Genomic DNA, 12,985 nt, shown 5'->3' with positions numbered 1-12,985 from the left:
TCCTCCGCCTCCTCCGCTTCTCCCTCCCACCTGCTCTGAGTCCCTGCTCGCCTCCTCCCCTCCCGTCTTCTCTTCCGCTGTCTGTCTCTTTCTCCTTATTGTTCTTCAGCGCTTCATTCATCTCTGTGACACTCGTCTTCCTCAGCTTTCATGTGTAAACACGTCTTTGTGTCTTCTTCACGGCTCAGAACACACGCGGCAGCCTGTCGCCCACATCTGCGCCTCACAGCTGTCAGAGGAAACCTCTCATCTCCAAAATGCCAACTTTAACACCTGAGAGCAGCAGGAGTGTTTGAGCGTCCTGCCTGGACTCTTCCTCCTGCAGAGGAAGGTGAGTTCATCCCCAGAGAGCAGAAACCAGCAGAACTGGAGTGAAGACGAAGACATGCTGTCTGTCTGTCTGTCTGTCTGTCTGTCTGTCGTCCTCCAGCAGCAGAGCACACACGTCCCACAGAAACTGGTCCTGGTTCAGGTGTCTTCATGCAACACGTTTCAGACATGTTAAGAGAGAGAAGAAGAATCTCTCTTAAAAAAAAAATTCTTAAAATGTTGTTGTGATGAAGTCTGATGATGATTGGACGACATGTGGTGAGGGACGCAGGAGAAGACGCTGGAGAAGTTCATGTTTTTAACGATGATCATTTTCAGAATCTTTACTTCTGTAACTGAACGTAGACTCAGACTCATCCACGCTTCCTGTAGCGCCGCCAACAGGCCAGAAGGTCCACTTCCTGACATGAAATACGGACCAAGCCCTCATCAGAGGACGAGCCCTGCAGACCCTCCCTGTCTGCATCCGGCTCCATGCTGAGGACAAACTTTCCATTGTTAACTCTGCGACCCCTGAAGCAACAGTAAAACCTCTTTAACTACGTCGCGGCGTGGTTTTTATTATTGGCCCTCAGCTGCACGTCTCAAATTAAAACCACGAAAACGAAATATTGTGAAGCTTCAAAGTGTTTTCCAGCCTGACTCTCATTAATGTTTCCATTTCCTGTTCCTGTCTGTCCATCCTGCGCTCTGTGTTACCTTAACGTCACGTCTCTGGATTCAACATTATTACACATGTTACTGTGTGTGTGTGTGTGTGTGTGTGTGTGTGTGTGTGTGTGTGTGTGTGTGTGTGTGTGTTTCAAAGCTCATTTGCCTCCTGATAAATGAACTCTGCTGACATTTATATGAATCTAATTTAATTGAATCGTCCCTGACACACACACACACGTCGATGTTTATGAATTATTTACACATTAACACGCATGAACACGTGAAAATGAACCGAACAAACTGACGGCCGCGTGTTTAAACCAGTCTGTGTGTTTTTTAATGTCTGCTCATAAATGCTAAATGTGCGTGAAGGCCAGCAGCGCGTCACGTGTTGAACTCTAACGTCTCCTGTGAGGAGAGCGACTCCACGCCAGCAGCACCGATCGACTCTCTGATCTCTGATCTCATTACACAGCCACAACAGGAAATATTGATTTTTAATGAATGTGATTACCAGTTGAAGCTGATGGCAGCAGGCACTGAAGCTGCACAGGCAGGCAGAGCAGGAAGCAACTGCAAAAATAACTGCTGTCCATCACCAAATAACTCAGGAATGGATGATTACAGGATGAGAGCTCGTGACGGCTTCATGTCACGATGAGCCTGAACATCGGAAAAATGTAGATCAACCTTTATTTGTATATTCATGACGCCCAGAGGATGAATCCTCATGACTTCTCCTCCACTGCCCCCTGCAGGCTATTTAACGCTGCACCTGTAAACATCACACCTGAGCAGCGCGTTAGCGTGTTGACATTAGCATTTAGCTCAAAGCGCGCCCTCACAGAGGTGTTAGCCTGTTAGCATGAGGCCGCTGTGTGTCTGTGTGTGTGTGTGTGTGTGTGTGTGTGTGTGTGTGTGTGTGTGTGTGTGTGAGTGTGCACGTGTGTGTATTTATGGTGTGACTCTATGGAAATGAAATACATCCCTGCTGTCAGAGTACTGAATCAATACACCTCCCCTCTCCTCATCTTCTCCTCCTCCAGTCATTAATTCTCCTTCCTCTGGCCTCCTCTCTCTCTCCTCCTTTTGTCCTCCTCCCCTTCTCCATATTTACCTCTCTCTTCCCCTCCACTCAGTTCAAACCCTTTGTGTCTCTGCACAGTCTCTCCTCCAGCCGTGCATCTCCTCTGTAATGCTCCTCCTCTCCCTGTACTCTTTTCTTCTCCTCGTCTTGGTGATCTCCTTCTCGTCTTGTCCTCCTCTGCTCATTTGTCATATTCTCCTTTTATTTCCTTGTGATTCCCATCATTCAAACCCCTCATCTCCTCTCTTTCTCCTTCCTTCTATCCATCCAGCCCTCCTCCTCCTCCTCCCATCTTCCCCTGCTCCTCCTCATCCTCCCTGCTGACGGTGAGCCCTGTGAGAGCAGTTTATCAGCTCAACACAGTAATTACACCGACAGAGAGAGAGAGAGAGAGATGCCTCTGCAGTGTCAACACTGTCACACACACACACACACACACACACACACACACACGCAGATTCAGATGCTCAAACACAGATAAAGTAAAATACACAAACAAACACACATTTTTAACACAAACACAGGCTGTTGTGTTTCTTTCTGCTTTAACACACAAACAGAAATCCACCCGACACACACTGCACACAGACAGGTACATGTGTAACACACACACACACAGACACACACACACACACACACACTGCTTGCGTGTCTGCTGTTGACTGAAACTCACTGTTGATGTGTGTGTTCATGCGAGTCTGCTGCCCAAACATCGATTTATCTTTGTCACTTAAGCATATACACTGTGTGTGTGTGTGTGTGTGTGTGTGCATGTGAGTGTGTGTGTGTGTGTGTGTGTGTGTGTGTGTGTGTGTGTGCGTGTGTGTGCGTGATGTTCCCTTAAGCATCCATCATACAGAACACATACGTATGTGTTGTAGCCTGCGTACAGTTCAGTCTCTGTTACCTGTGCTGTGTGTGCGTGTGTGTGCGTGTGTGTGCGTGTGTGTGCGTGTGTGTTTCACGCATGTTTCTTTTATTCTGATGATTCTATTTTTCGCTGCTGTTGCTTTTATTTGTTATTAATTTTTTCTCCTTTTCCTGCTGATTCGTGTCAGTTTTGCTGCTGGAACCAGCAGAAATCTTCGGGGATCGATTCAGTTTGACTGTGATAATTTGTCATTTTTGCAGGTTTAAACAGGATTTTTTCCTAATATCTCATAAAACTATCATATGACTATTTGTCAAAAGTACTCCAGAGAAATTATAGTACTCCCAGTACTGCTGTTTCTACTACTGCTACAGAACTGTTCACAGTGTGAAGAAGACAGACTCTCTTCCTGAAGCAGAAAAGAGCCTTTAAATCATCACGAAACGAGCAATAAAACACAAAGCAGACAAAACCTCCTCAGGTGCTTCAGCCATGAAATACTATGAAGACAGTCCCCGATCAGTCGGGTCACTGATAAGAGACATGAACAGCAGGTGCTTTACAGAGACATTTAAAATGTTCTTTACTAACTCAAACTAAAATGAAGAGAAATAAACTGAGAGCATGAAACATGTTGTGGTCACTGAGGACGGACAGTACGGACGGAGGACATCGGACATGCAGCTTCAAAAACAAACAAATCGAAAAATCAGTTCTGCAGCTCAGCGGCACGCAGCGAACGGAGACCAGCGGCGATCTCTGTCCTCGGCCTCGCCGCCGCGTTTTGAAGCAGCCTGCAGGCGAGAGAAGAGACACCCAGACATCCAGAGAGCTGCTGCAGCCGAGACGTCAGGGAACAGATGCTGTCCAACAGCGTCCACGTCTCCCAAAATCTGCTGCGAAGGACACAGTTTCATCAAATGTCAAATATTGGCAAAGATCCAAGATCCAGATTTGGTCAATCACAGGACAAACTCTGTCCATTCTTGGCCGTCCAGAGTTTCACGTCCTCGAGACAAAAGACGCTGAGGACATAAAGCTGCACCTCGTCAGTGCAGCAGCGATCAAGGACGGTCAATTCTCAAAACAGAAAATGAAGCACAGGCGGTGAAATGAAAGTGGAAAGGGCCCGAGGATGGAGCCTTGAGGAACCACAGGAGACAGTCACAGAGGACGGTGATAGATTATTGATCATAACTGATATTGATCTTTGTTGGAGGCGGATCAAACCGCTCTAAAGGCTCGTCCTGGATTTCTACTGCATGTCTGATCCGTGTTACTGGTCCTGGATCAGCACTGAGACACTCACATGTCGCATTTTCACGTCGCTCTTCTTCATTTCTGACATTTTGAAATCCATTTTCTGCTTTCAGCTGCTGAGAGTCCCGAGGCGCATAATGAGAGTGTGTCTGTGTGTGTCTGTGTGTGTGTGTCTGTGTGTGTCTGTGTGTGTGTGTGTCTGTGTGTGTGTGTCTGTGTGTGTGTGTGTCTGTGTCTGTGTGTGTCTGTGTGTGTCTGTCTGTGTGTGTCTGTGTGTGTCTGTGTGTGTGTGTGTCTGTGTCTGTGTGTGTCTGTGTGTGTCTGTGTGTGCCTGTGTGTGTGTGTCTGTCTGTGTCTGTGTGTGTCTGTGTGTGTCTGTGTGTGTCTGTCTGTGTGTGTCTGTGTGTGTGTGTGTCTGTGTCTGTGTGTGTGTGTGTCTGTGTCTGTGTGTGTCTGTGTGTGTCTGTCTGTGTGTGTCTGTGTGTGTGTGTCTGGGAACACATTAACGGCCTGCAGAACATACACAGGCTGTAATCTTCACATGCTGACAGTCTGAAAGCTTCAACAATCTACAGCTCAGTCCACATGCTGGAGGTCAGAGGTCGCTCTCTCTCTCTCTCACACACACACACACACACACACACACACACACACACACACACACACAGTACAGACATCATCATCAAATACACGCATGAGCTACATGCTGCGTACAGACATGCAGGGACACATCTGGGGGTTTGTTGACAGGGTGGCAGTTCAACAGCAGACTGGAGTGTCTGCCTTTAAATCACACACACACACACACACACACACACACACACACACACACACACACACACTCACACACAGATATGGACTGTGGGTTTTGACAAGCAATTACAGGGAGGTGAAGGAGGAGCGTAAGCAGGACTTCAGAGCAGCATTATTTATAAGAGCCAGATTTCAGAGCAGAGCAAAGCAAAAATCAAAATATTGCAGAAGAACTCTTGGCTCGGATGGAAAAGTTGGTTTGTTGATAAAAGCAAAAAGCAACGACGTGCTAATATATCATGACGTCCACGACGAAGCATGTGACTCAAACATCCAATGAACCAACGCTTTGATTGGAGCTCGTTTCATGACGTCATCTCGTGCGTCCTCGTCATCACCTGCCGTTTATCAACCACATAACAACATTGGATGGAAACACACATTCATCTCCACTCTCTCTCAAAACTGGGTAAAAAAATTGCTTTAAATTTGGATGCAGAGCTGGATGAAAGTCATTCCTGGGACAGAAACCAATGTTGAAAATGTCTCTCTTCAATAATCTGTGTTAGCTATGATGGACATTAGCTTCTGGCGAGAGCACTGCTTCCAGCACACTCTACAGTGTGACAAAAGGAAGAGAGAGAGGAAGAGGTGAGGTGGGGGAGGATGAGGGGAGGGAGGAGCAGAGAGGAGGAGGTGAAAGAAGCTCCTGTATCACTTCATCTTATTTTCATCCTGGAGACGTTTGGACCACAAGCTTCAAACTGGACTTTTCAATCAGACAGAAAACACATTAAATCTGATTCCTCTGACAAACCGTCTCCTTCTGATCAGTTCAATTAATCTTTTGATTTGTTTTCCAAACAAAACACATTCAAAGACTCACGTGTTCGTTGATTTATTCCAGAATAAAATGAAAAGATAAACTGGAGTGAAAAGACATTTTTTGACCTCATGTGAGGAGTTTGTCTCCTCATTCGTCTCCATGTGTTTTGCAAAGCAAGGACGGAGAGGACGGCAAGAGGACGTTTGTGAGACGTCTTCAGAAGGTTTGATGGTTTGTTTTTTCAGTAAAAACAGTTTGTAAAGTGAGGACATTTTCACCATTTTTGTTCAGTTGATGTTTAACATTTTTGTAAAGTCGGGACATTTCTAGAAAGGGAGGACAGTTTGGGGAAAATGGGGACAGTTTAAAGACATTATGTGTCTCTAAATATCAGCTTTATTTCTTTTGCAGCAGCAGTTTTTAATCATCAGACTGTTTTGATGTTTGGACGCTGTTTAAAAAATGTTTCGTTTTCAGGCCGCGTTGAAATTCGACAGGTTTCTTATCGTCATTGTTAATTTAGTGGATCTGACCTTTCAATGGTTTGAGTAGGGACGGTGGGGACGGTGGGGACAGTGGGGACGGTGGGGACGGTGGGGACAGTGGGGACGGTGGGGATGGTGGATACGGTGGAGACAGTGGGGACAGTGGGGACGGTGGGGACAGTGGGGACGGTGGGGATGGTGGATACGGTGGAGACAGTGGGGACAGTGGGGACAGTGGGGACGGTGGAGACGGTGGGGACGGTGGAGACAGTGGAGACAGTGGGAACGGTGGGGACGGTGGGGACGGTGGGGACGGTGAGGACGGTGGGATGGTGGGATGGTGGATACGGTGGAGACAGTGGGGACAGTGGGGACGGTGGGGACGGTGGATACGGTGGAGACAGTGGGGACAGTGGAGACGGTGGAGACAGTGGGGATGTGTCACTATCAGTGTTTTGGGAGGACCAATATTGATGAACTCTTTGGCATCAGTAAATCATATCAGATAATCCCACTGTCTCCTCCCAGAAGCTTCATCTGTAAGAGGGACAGTTTATCCACGCAGCGTTAGCATCTGATTGGCTGAAAATCAAAGGCTCGAAGGTCGCGTGAAAATGTGATGTTTGAAATATGAACGGTGGAGGACACGGAGGAGGGGACAGCTGATGGGTGTGCTGACATCAGTGGGTTATCAGGCCTGTCTGTCCAAAGCTCACAGAGGACATCTGAGAGAGAGGACGTTCCTATTGGCTGCTGCACGAACGCAGTGCGCGTCCCTTCAGAGAGTCTGAGGGTTTTGCATTGTGATTGTTGCTCGCTGCCACTTTACACCTGACAGGAGTAAATCTTCTTAATTGTCCTCGTGGTGTCTGCAGATCTATAACCTGTGAAATGAAAGCAGGGTCACGGAGAGGTGAGCAGAGAGGGAACGAGACGCCGCTGAAGGCTCTGGAGCTCCTGAACGAAAGCTCTGCGCTGGAACACGAACACGCTTCACTCTGTTTCCTCCTGCCTGAGCGACATTTGATAAACTACAGCAGCTCATTCTTCACACTTCTACATAATTACCTCTGCGCCATTATAATGTGTGTGTGTGTGTGTGTGTGTGTGTGTGTGTGTGTGTGCGTGTGTGACTTCTATATTTGTAAGTGTTCAATCTCCAATAATTCTAGTGTGCAGCAGTTCAAATATTAAGCTGTGCATCCCTTGGGGACTATTTTCAGCGATGAATCCACATTTGGTGCTGCAGCGAGTGTTTGTGGCAGCAGGACGGTGTGTGTGTGTGTGTGTGTGTGTGTGTGTGTGTGTTCATGGTGATGAAGGAACGTGTCAGCCGGCGTGGCAGCGAGGCTCACAGAGGACGACCATCTCTCAGGCTGTGATACACAGACGTGTTCGGATCAGTGAATGCTGTGGATGAAATGAAAAGGTTGTTTGATGATGTCACGTCGTGTTTTTTTGTGGCGTGAGCTGCAGATGGAGGCAGGAAGTGATTTTCTGCACAGGAAGCTCGATAACACACACTCGATAACATGCACTTTGGTATGGAGGTCGTGGACCAACGCTAACAGGAAGCTGTTTGCCTCCAAACTTTTGTCTGCTTTCACTTGTTTTCTGGAGCAGAACGACGTCCGAATGAGCAGGTTGTTGATTTATCTGCTGACTCGACAGCAGCAGAACTTTCCTTCATCTCGTCCGTTGCAGCTTTCTCGTCCTGCCCTCGTCTGAATTTGAGGTCACGTGACTGAAAAGGACCTATTAAAAAACTCTTGCAGTGCTGTGAGTTTCGGCAGCCTGCTCAGCTTTGAGAGGGTTAATTATTGTGCAGGACAGAAATCAGCTGCTGCCTGCTGATGGTTTGACCTGAGGTTAATGAGTCTGGTGAAACAGCGACGTCTCTGATTGATGCTCTAACAGGTCTGAGGAGAGAAGCAGCTCTCAGAGCGTCAGAACGTAGATTGAAAGTCCAGCTTTGATTTTTGATGTTCGTCTCTTTTGTTCATCCTTTTTATTCTTATCTGTTAATGTTTGTTGTGTTTTGATGCTTATGAAGACAGTTGGTCCTCTTGTCGTCCCCTCAGCTGCTTCTGAAGACAGTGGCAGCAGCCCTGAGGACAGACTGGCTGTGGATTGGACAGACGGAGGCCTCAGCCCTGGTTTTCCTGCTCTCTCACATTAAACCGGCTCGACTGGCTGAGGAACACGCGTGTTGCTGGGCCTCGTTTCCTCCCTGCTGCTCCCCCTCACATCCAACAGGCTTCACATTTCTGGCCTGTTGTGTCGGTTTTACTCGAACACACACAGTTTGTTGCTGTTGTCAACTGGAAATCAACAGTTTGTTGTTGTTCAGACACACTGAAAGAGTGAACAGCTGTGAGTGAACAGCACACATGGTCAGACAGTCTTTCCTGGAAGACTTATTGGTGTTGCATGAATAAAAAAGAGAGCTGAAGAGAAGTTGATGTCCAGATCTACTTTTCCTCCTGCATTGCATCGTGGGACGACAGTAAAAAACATAAAGATAAAAACAGTGAGCACCGGTACGCCGTGATCACACAGCTCTGCTCTGTGCTCTCTGCAGGGCGGCTTTCAATGCTAGTGCTGCCACCTTGTGTCTGAAAGGAGTTACTGCACCTGCCGTGCTTACAGGACCGCAGAACCCAGAATACCCAGAATACCCAGAATATAAACACCAGCATTCTTAATATTTTATATTCTTAGTTATTATATTTTTTTATTTTGGAAAACAACATGAAAACCAAACTTTCTTCAACGTGCAGTTTCATGTTTTCTCCACTGGAGGGCAGCAGAGCAGGTTTCTGACTGCGGTGTGTGCTGCTGAGGGGATGAACACACACACACTGAGGTGTGTGTTGGTGCCCCTGATGTTGAATTCATGCGGCGTTGATGTGTTTATGAGAGGAGGTGTGGAGGCAGCAGAGGGCGCTGCTGATTGGCTGAGAGGCAGAGAAACATTTTCTTACTTTCCTCCTCACACCTGTTCTCCTTCCTTTCCTACTTCCTCCTCCTGCCTCCTTCATTTTCTGACTCCTTTCGACCTTCCTCATTTCTTCTGTTGGTTCGTCTTCCTCTTCTCTCTTGCTTTGCTGGTGGTCTCTCCTTATGACTGTCTACCAGCAGTGGAACTAAACAGTTCCTGGTTTCCACATCTCACACACTGGGCTGCTCATCTTTGAGTGTGTTTCATAAAGTTCCAACAAAAAGTTGCTAAAATACATTTTTAGAAAAGGTTTTTTCAGTTGAATCCTAAAATAACATTCACCGTCACACAGCTGTCACATAAAGGCTTGTTTTCTCCAGCAGGACACACTCATGTACCCAGAATCTGATGAAGATCATGTAAAGCGTCTGCTTATGTGCTGCACGTATAGCCCTGGATGCCGAGTGTGATCACGCTGTGCAGCTCTCCCACTCAGCTCGCAGCTCTGCAGCCCACACACACCCGTCAGGGTTCAGAGGTGCATCTGCATTAGCAAACAGCACAGAAGGGATGAACCAACACTGCTGCATGTGAGAGCGTGGAGGGCAGCGGAGGACGGCTCGGCCTCCACACACACACACACACACACACACACACACACACACACACACACACACACACACACACACTCGGGGGCATGTTCACATGTTTAGGTGCACACGGGAGGAAGATCACAGCAGCTGAAGCAACATGTGTCCTCCTGAACTCTCTGAAACTCCACATGCAGAGTGTTTTAAGCAGATTCACTGGATTATGGTGGAGATGTGAGTGTGTGAGGTTTGTCACTTTAAAATACTCCTGAAGTCTGAAATCATAGGCTGTAAAAAAAAAGAAGATATAAGTGAATTATCATTCATAAGATATCAAGTCTGCAGCTGTTTCTATGAATTGTTGATGCTGACTTTGAGCAAGATGCTATTTTTAGAGCTCAGTTTCATGAAAACCAGCTCAAAGAGTTTTAAAAAAAAAATTAGCTTTATTAACTCTTGTAATGAAGCACAAACCTGCAGTCGCAGGCTGAGACTCGCTGATGCCTCACGTGAGCCAAGAAACCTGGAGACTGAAAGCAGAGAGTGGAATTCCAAACACAAAGCAGGTTATGAGGACAGACACCAGAACAGACGAGAAAAACACAATTAGACACAACATGTGAGCTCAAAAACAAACGAAGAAATAAAAAGAAGAAGAAGAAGCTGGTGGAGGTCATTCACCCGTTTTAGACACTTCAGGTCTGATTAATCGACACTGAATTATGTTCAATAAGATCATCTTTGACCAGATGTCGAACGTGACGGAGTAAAAAATAAAATATTTGCTTTCATGCTGAGATGAAAGTATTCACACCGCTCATGTCCACAGACAATTAGCTTAGCTTAGCATAAAAACTGAGGACCAGGGGAAACAGTTAGCCTGACTGTCCACTGTCTGCAGAGCAACCTGACGCTTCCAAATAAGTACTTCACTGTATGAACAGACTCTCCTGAGCGTCCTGCACAGACTCTTCATCTCTTCACACTTCAGCTAACAGTTATCACAGCCGTGATGCTGCTTCTCTGCATCTGCACGTCCCTGAAGACAAACACACTCACAGCGCAAGACACAAACAATACACACCTACACACGCCGCCGTATATTTCATCACATGCACACACACCCCGTCCTCCCACTAATCGCTCCAGCTAATTATCCTTTCCTGAACTCTGCTGTTAAACATGCAGAGGAGGCTGGAGAGCAGCTCCGTGTTTCTGACAATGATATTTTAATAATGCTGAAGCTCCTGTGAGCTCGTGCTAATCTGAGCTGATATTCAGGCCGTTAAACGAGAGGAGCAGCTTCTGAAACAGCGTTCAGAGCATCACCGAATCTGAAACATTTAGCTCTAAAACTCCAGAACAAAACAGAAGAAGTTCTGTTCTGTTTGTTGGTGACAAGCAGCCGGCAGCACTGACTGGGTATAAATATTAAATATTAAGAAAAACACATTTACATTTCTTAATATTTGCCACATGAGAGTTCTGAAAAGATTTTATCTGCACAGAGATTTTATTCTTGTTTTTCTTCTTTATCTTAATTTTAGTCTTTTATGTTGATCTCATAATTTAGATTTATTGTGCTTTTAGTGATCTTATTGTTTCTTTAATATTTGCACTGATGTTCTGACGTTTTTAGAGTCTTGCTCTTCTCTTTGCTTGTCTTTCTGTAATTGACATGGCCTCATACTGCCACCTGGTGGCACTCCTGTACGTTAACGTTGAGACTTTTCACAGCTGTAAGTTATATTTTATAGCGTTGAAACGCGTCGCAGTCTGTTGCTGCTTTGATGTTAAGAAAAAGTGAAACAAAAATGAAACATTTAGAAATAAAAATGAGTAACCATGTAGCTTTTTGCTCCATATTTTTATCTTAAATATATTAAGGAGCCTTTATTTAAGAATGATAAAACAGACCATTTGTTTTTCATAGTTTTCATAAATGACTGTAAACATTGTTATTAGTGAAGAGTTTATTTCTTTTGTTTGGCTAAATGGGTGAAATCAGAGATAAAAAGAATGAAAGACAAAGGACAGATTTACGGCTGCTGAGCCGTCATGACAGTAAACCACAGAAATGTGACCCCGGCGTGTCGGACGGCGAGCCGAGGGAGGCCGACCACGACCTGCCACTGCCAGCAGGAGGCGCTCAGAGTCTCCTGCTGGGCTTTGACCTTTCTGATGTTAAACATTACAGATGATCAGAGTGTCATGGCGAATCAGAGGACAGTTGACACGTTACTCTCAGAGTTTGCAGGAGGAGCCGCTCATCCTCACATCACGTTCATGTTTATACGTCCGGCACAGAGCCAGAGGACAAACTGAGGACGCTGTGAGGAAGGCTGCAGCCTGCACAGCTGCTCAGAGTCTCTGAAGCTTTCAGGCTGAAACATCTCGACGTCAGTGAACCTGCATCGTGCTGCGATGGCTGCGTGTCAGAGGTTCCTGTGCAGAGACTTTGGAGGTCGTAGCTGAGCTCTGCTGTGACCAAACAGGCCGAACGTCTCCTCAGCTTCTACTCCAAACTGCTAATATGGGAGGATTACATGTGTTATCATGGAAAAGCCAATACTTTAGTAAGCTAAGCTAAGCTAACCGCCAGCATCTACCTCACATCACTCTTCATCCTCATCCTCTTCTTCAGTGCTCGTCCGCACATGAAAACAAACCTCAGATTCACCCTCGTTTTGAGTCAAGCCTCGTCTGCGGCGTCTCACCGTGTCCACCATTTTTGTGCTGCTATTACTTTTGGTTGAGTCTAAATTCTGCAGCATCCTTCTCCTTCTGACGTCCGCTGAGTTGATCAGATCACCTGAGGCACGTCTGAACAGGTGCGTCCAGTCGCTCAGTGATGGTCTGTGGATTCGGTCTGTCCTCCTCTTCCGTCAGTGGGACTCTGGACTCCTGACGTCATCTTTATGCGTCGAGCCCGACGTCAGAGAGGAAACTAGAGCAGCCAGCCTCCTTCTGACCCTCCCTCCTTCCTCTCCTCCTCTTCATCTGCATGCATCTCTAGTTTCCTCTTCCAGTCTCCTCCTCTCATCTCCTTTCTGCTCCTGCATTGTCCTCCTTATCCTCCTATCGTCCCCTTTCTTCCTCTCCTCCTATCTTCTCTAGTTGTAGGTAACCTGAGTTCGTTGAAATGGGAGCAAGACAAAATAAAAAAAGTGGGAAGAAGAAGTGAAGGA

The sequence above is a fragment of the Chaetodon auriga genome, chromosome 10 (assembly GCF_051107435.1).
Source record: "Chaetodon auriga isolate fChaAug3 chromosome 10, fChaAug3.hap1, whole genome shotgun sequence".
In the NCBI taxonomy this organism is placed as follows: domain Eukaryota; kingdom Metazoa; phylum Chordata; class Actinopteri; order Chaetodontiformes; family Chaetodontidae; genus Chaetodon; species Chaetodon auriga.
This window is presented reverse-complemented; position numbering follows the sequence as displayed.